Source organism: Cyanistes caeruleus, chromosome 5, assembly GCF_971803275.1.
Source record: "Cyanistes caeruleus chromosome 5, bCyaCae1.hap1.1, whole genome shotgun sequence".
Taxonomy (NCBI): Eukaryota; Metazoa; Chordata; class Aves; order Passeriformes; family Paridae; genus Cyanistes; species Cyanistes caeruleus.
In genome coordinates, this window is record NC_141705.1 from 14174691 (window position 1) to 14181481 (window position 6791).

Below are 6791 nucleotides of genomic sequence, written 5' to 3' on the forward strand. Positions count from 1 at the left end.
AACAACTGGGAGTCCTGGAAGGCAGCAGATGTACAAGAGCAGGAATGCCAAAAATATACAGGAATTTATCAGCAGGACCACGGTGAGCAAAAGGATTATCCCTGTTCAGTCAGTGCTCATCAGGTTGAGCCCCAGTGTTGATTTCAGTAATGGTTCAATACAAGAAAGGAATCCCCAGGATGTGCTCAGGAAAAGACATCCACGATGGGAGGGCACTGGAGCAGGAGCACTTGACCTGAGAGTTGGGCTTGTTCAGCCAGGGGGACCCAAGAGCAGCACACAGTACCCAAAATACCACCAGGGAGAAGGAGCCAGGCTCCTTATGGAGGTGCAAAGCTAAGGAACAGCAGACAGAGGTCGCAAGTAATGTTGATCTTAGTCCCTCCTTTCATAAACTTTTGTGACTTAGTGTCAAGGGTCTTCAAGACTAATCCACTCTCCTTTGTTTTACTAAGACTATCCAAGATCCTGACATTTTCCCAGTCCTTATGTTCCTTTGATCAGATACTGGCTCTTAAAAACCTTAAGTCTTTAGCAGTCATCCTACCTTCCCATAACTTGATTCCCTTTGGCTAAGCCCCAAGCCAAATTTCTAAATCACTCTTTGCAACTTATTGGCCCCTGCTGTTAATTGCCTGCTGAAGATGAATTCCTCTTCTGCATGTGGGAGTTGTTGCACATCTGACTGTACTTGAAAGTGTCTTTTTTCATAAATGCCTCCTCTTCAGACCCATGGAACGATTTTCCTACAACAGATAATAAAAAGTCAATCAGCTTTTAAAATAAGCCTCTTTTCTTTCCCCCAACATAAATCGCACATTCACGCTTTGCTTAGTTACTTAACCTCCTCTCCTCTGAGTTTGTTTACCACTCTTACAGTTTTTCCTGTTTATTCCTCAGGCTCTTAGCCTTTAAGAAAAAACTTCCTAGTTATTTAATTTGCCTTCTACTCAGGTTAGATTTGGGGTTTTCATATTATGCCTTGCAACCACTTGGAAAGAAAAAACATAACTTCAAACTTCAAACTGATTCCTTGTTCTTTGAGACAAAATCTTACATGAGGGTTTGTTTGGGGTTTTTTTCCAATTAACAGGCATGGATCTAGCCCTGGTTTAAAAATAAAACAATTCAAGAAGTGATAAAAAGAAAGGTGTTATGTGAAACTAGAATCCATTAGTATGTCCTAAACCTAGACTCAGTTTTGAGAAAAGCCACTGAAAGGTTTAGATACAAGTAAAAGCAGTACCACAACTCAATCAATTTGGATTTAAGACTTAAATCTACTGCTTTTAATAGCAGCAGCCATAAGGGAGAAGGTTAAGCTATTATAAAATATACATCTGGGAATTAAACTACTCACTAACGTCTCCATGTTAATTATACAAATAGCTCAATAGAAGTCCTTTTGGTCAGGCACATTCAGTGCTCTGGAGGTAAAACCACTTAGGTATTATTGCAGCAGGCTTTATAGCCATCGTAATGTAATGGAAGCTTGCTCCCTTCATTAATTCAAGTTATGACTTTTTCTAGATGGCTTGCAGGTAAGTGGTGATATCAGTGTGGCTATGCCACAAGCATTCAGGAATTAGGAAAAAATATCGCCACTCACCCCTTGCTAATTTTGCAATTTCCTTTTAAGCTGTTGTACTGCAACTTCATAGCAGCATTGCTCCTTTTTTTTTGTCCAGTTCAACTTTCTGTCTGGGTTGTGAGATCTTGGCTGAGTAGAAGAAAGGTGGCCACTTCTGCATGAAAATGAGTGGGTTTTGTTGATCACTGCAATGTCGACTTTGCTCAGGAACGTGAGAGTTTACATTTCCTAGGTAATGGGCACCAAACCCCTGAAAACTGGGATAAAATTATACGCAACTTTTATGGTGTAGGCCTATGAAGCCATTTATAAAAATAAGCTGGGTTTTATATGATTGGTAACAAAAATACATAAAAATGTTGTTTGCCCCATATATTGGGAAATATCCTGTCTTGGCACTCTGCAGCTGGTGAGTCATAATTTTACAGTTTTTACTAAAATAAAAATGAAATTAAAAAGTCCACATTTTCAAAGAAGTACAGAAACATAATATTTATAGAAGATCATAAACAAGTACTCTGTTAATAGCTGCTGAACTTTGTTTAAAGAATAACAGACTAACATTTCCAAAGTACTCTTTTCTGAGATTGAACAGGATTTTATTCAAACTGTTGCGGTAACTAATGAAAAACAAATGAGATTTCCAAACAGTTTTGACTGTTAGGGGTGTGATGGCAATATCATTGCTTTTTGCACTTACAGCTGCTGCTTACACTGAAACTACCTATTTAAAACATAGTGTCATTTTATACTTGAACTCTTGATCTGCAATACTGAAGGGCCGGGCATATTGAAGCCAGACTAGAATCAGTCTGATGAAACCCCAATTTTGTCCTTGTGCATGAAAGCTCTTTGGCTTTCAAATTTACTTAAAACTACTGCCAGTTCTTACACAAATGGTATCGTGATGTTCTTGAGAGGCTGAAGCTCACAGCAAATACAGTCAGAGTGCTTCTTGTGCTTGTCTTGCACTGGATGAGGATGCAGGCACAGAATGTGCAAGTACCAAAAGCCATTGGTGTCTCATGGACATTCAGCAGGAGAGGCCTGATTCGTCAGAGAGAAAAATATACCAGCATCTGAATTAAATCTCTTGTAAGGCATTTCACTGATATACCTGAAGAGAAATTAAAATGAAACTGAAAAGGTTTTAAAATTTTTTTTGAAAAACTTTTAAAATTTTCATTTTGCTACTGAAGTCAGAAATTTCCACAAAATCTTTACATTCTGCCTATTGTTAGTTTCAATATTATTCAGAATTGTTAAGTGCAAACAGAGTTTAACAATTTCCGCATATAAATATTTTTATGTAGCTCACTATTAAAATAATAATGAATATATTTGCAAACACTTAAAAAATTCAGGTGGAAAACACCTGGACCTGATGTCACAATATCTATATTATAAAAGGTATACAGGGAAATGTGTAAATATTGATGAGCTGAAGAAACTGATCTCATCTTTTTATCTCTGCATTATTAAACTCCTGGGTAGTTTATTTTTCATGCAGACAAATCTGCTAAGAGTCCAGATTTTTTTACTCAAATGGATGCAACAGAAAATGGTCTCATGAATTATAAACTATTATACAGGATTATAATTTTTGTTTTTACAGCTCAAACAGCATTAATAATTCAAATTATTCTGAATCCTGAATTTCAGACAGTTTAGACCACTATTCAAAAGTGGACAAGCCACTGCTTGAGAAGAGTTAAATTCTTCGGTATGGAATTCAGTAGAAGTTTATCACTCACATTAATGAAGTCAAATTTCACCTATGAGTTTGTTTCCTTTTTAGAAAAAACAACCAACACAACAGCAACAAAAAAGAAGTTAAAAAAAACAAACACACAAAAAAGGAAAAAAGGAGTAGAAGGGTAAAACAAATACCGAACTCAACTCATCTAAGACACTTTAAATGTTTTAGATAAAGGTCAGGAAACAAACATCAAAGGTTGTTGGAAAGACAAGTGATCCCTGAAATTAACAGGGCTAATGCATTCTGGCTGTGTCCATTAAAGCTGCAGTAGGGAATTACCAAGCTCGTTCAATATTCTTCACATATTATTCTGCAAATTAAAACACATTTAGATTTCATTTGTTCCATTGCAGATGCCACTTGATCCTTCCAGGTTCTCAAGTCCATCCCTGCCTTGATTTATATTTGCCATAAATATTTTGAAGTAGGGCAGATGTGACCACACAGACCCTCACTACTATTTAGATGGGGGCTGCTGGAGACAGATGTGCTCAATAGGAAAATAATCTCAGTCATGTTACTGTACTAAAACTTGACATACTCCAAAGCTTTTTAAAACACCCGCTCTGCAGAGCTCTGAGCAAACCTATGTTGAAAAACCAAAACAAACCAAAACAGAAATCACATAGAGGAAAGGCTAAAAGACAGTTACTTTACTCTTCCTTAGATATTAACAGTGAGGAGAGTGTTTAGCAGAACATGAAGTATATTCATAGCTCAAGTTTGTAAGCATGTTTTTCCTCCATGTTGCATCTGAATTTCCATTTAACCATTCAGAATGAAGAAATAATGATAACTTAGAAGAATTAGAGGATGCAATTAGCCTGTCCTGCTACAGCCTACTGAATATTTTGATGATAGAGTGTTAATACCAATTGAATAGTGTATTTGTATGTAAGGGAGCTAAACTCAAAGTCTAGTCCAAATTATAGCCAGGCTTATTACTTGAGTTATACTTGTGGACATGCTGCATACAGAAACGACTCTGTGAAACACCTAAGGCAAAGAAATCCTGCTTTATAGTGCATATAATCGGGAAAGTAAGGAAAGAAAATTTAAACTGTTATTTAAACAACTCTCATTCCAATTACTACTTTCCTCTCTGTCAGGGCCAATTATTCTCACTTGAGACATGACTAGCATTTCTAGAGGGTTTTTTTTTCACAATGTATAGAGCGCCACACAGTCACTTTGAAAAGCCTGAAAAATAAATTAAAGTACACAGGAAAAGGAGACTTACTAAACTTAAAGATATCCTCTTATTTTGTCATACTGAGGTGCATTAAAATACAGAAGGACTTTACAAGCAGTAAAGTGTTTTGGACATGCATTTACGTTTGCCCCTTAAAGAAACAGAGAGAAAATTGAAAACCAGACCATTTCTTCCCTAGCATGTATGCCAGACAAGAAAGCAAGCCCAGGAATATTTCCTTTCTCTTTCATAACAAAAAATAATTTAAAATAGAGGTACTGCTTATTAAATGAATATGACATGTTAATTATCATGACAGATTACTGATAGTCTAGAAGGCTACATTACTCTTCCCATGAACAAAATATAAGGAAAACAAAAAAAAAAGGTGAGCATTCAGAACCTGAAACCGTATTTTTGACCTGATTTATATAAGAACAGATTGATTTTTTCATAACATGACATAAAACAATTAAAAATTTGTATTGGTTCAAGACTTACCAGAGAGGAAGGAATTTACCTCTTGGAAAGCAGATCAGGAACTGCTCAGTGGTTCTCCATAGCTTTCTTATTTGTTTGATACTAATTCTAACCAAGTAGAATAGAAAATTCCCAAAACCATATGTACCTGGAGATCTTGTTTTGCTGTAAGTCTCCCACTTGTCTGACTCACACAGACCAGGGCTGCATAAATGAACCTGTGTTCCAAAGGACTCCTTCATCACACTCCATCCTGCAGGCAAGAAACACAGCAGGAAGGGAGATTTAATATATTTTATTTTAATAAATAAAAAGCACCGACTTGATACTTGTTACTGTTTTGCCTGAAGGCCTCACAGATATTTTGCTCATAGCTTATCCATTTGCATTATTAATGAAAGCACTGTCAGTCATGAATTGTATATCTGCTTTTTACATCTCCCTCGTGGATATAGAAAAGCTGTGCAACCAATAGAATTTCATGCAAAATACTGATTTTATTTCTTCAATAGTCTTTTCCTTCTTCTTCCTGATATTCTCATCTCCTTTACTACTTTCTTCAGTATCTGTGCCAATGCAAGTCGAGGTGCCAGCGCTGTTGATTAGTCAGGTCAGGCAGACCTCTCCTGGGGGTTTCAGGAAAATTCTGGCTGTGGAAAGCTAACAGCTTGGAGATGACTTTCCCTGCAAGATGTACCTGCATCCATAAACTTCAGCCGTTGTATTTTTATTATATTGGCTTTGGAAAATCACAACTAGTTACAACCACACTTTCTCAGATTAAGCTCAGTGCATGTGTCTCAGAGTTTTGACCATGTAATATTCACCTTAATACTCTGTGTGTTTGTTGCCTAAGTTTAACTACAAGCCTAAATTTCTAATTTTCCTAAATTTCTCATGCATATCATCAGAACTGCTTTCATAGACCTTCATCCATACAGCTAGTCAGAAATAGGAAACCAAATAAAGTACAAAACTTAGAAAAAATGCTTTCTTCTGAAATTCATTCCAGACTAAAATTTTTAAAAATAAGTAAAGCACAGAAATAAGTAATATGAAAATGTGGGGTAAGATAAGGAATTGAAAAGTTGCTCTTACATTTAGACATTAAAATTGATTGCTTTAGGAAGCCAAACTATCCAATGAGAAAATGAAGTTGTAGGATTATTTCATGAGCAAAGAAATGTGCAGTAATTCTGCTACCTTTTGCACAGGGCTAATGTATTTGACCTCATGGCAACACAGTCCCTTCCTGAGGTGGCTGCTTGCCTGTATACAATTGACCTGAAGCTGTAACTTCATTATTTTGTCTTAAATTCCTTTATTCAGCTGATTTCGCCAGTGTATCATTTTCACATAAGAGAGTCTCACTCATGACAGGTGACACTCATCTATATCCACCTGATTTCAAACCCCAGCTCGTGTATATGCTGTTATTACCTTTCACTGAGGTCCAGATCTGAATGAGTCATTTTCCTCTTCACTTTTCACATCTGCAGAGGTCCAGATTGCTTTCAGACTCCACACACTGGAGGAAGGACTTTGTCTTTTCCAAAGGAGTGCTCACAGGAAAGGATCAGCTCTCTTGGTGTATCTTGGCTGCTGCAGAACCCATGGTTTGGCATTCCTCCCACTTCTCAGCCTGGCAGGTACTGGGACTGCAGAGCCAAACTAGTGACAGCTTTATCTCTTTGACAGAGATAAGGAAATCAGAGAGTCCAAGTGCATAATTCAATTTCTAGAAGGAATTGTATCAAAATTGCAATACA

General features: G+C 36.8%; 1 long non-coding RNA gene across 1 annotated transcript; it reads right to left on the minus strand.

The window, feature by feature from the left end:
• On the minus strand, positions 1-6590 carry LOC111928402 (uncharacterized). The gene is made up of 4 exons (XR_002864096.2): positions 6463-6590; positions 5171-5275; positions 2484-2638; positions 1-746 (listed from the first exon to the last, which is right to left on the minus strand). It is a non-coding gene; the product is annotated as an uncharacterized LOC111928402 (long non-coding RNA).
• Positions 6591-6791: the final 201 nt, after the last annotated feature.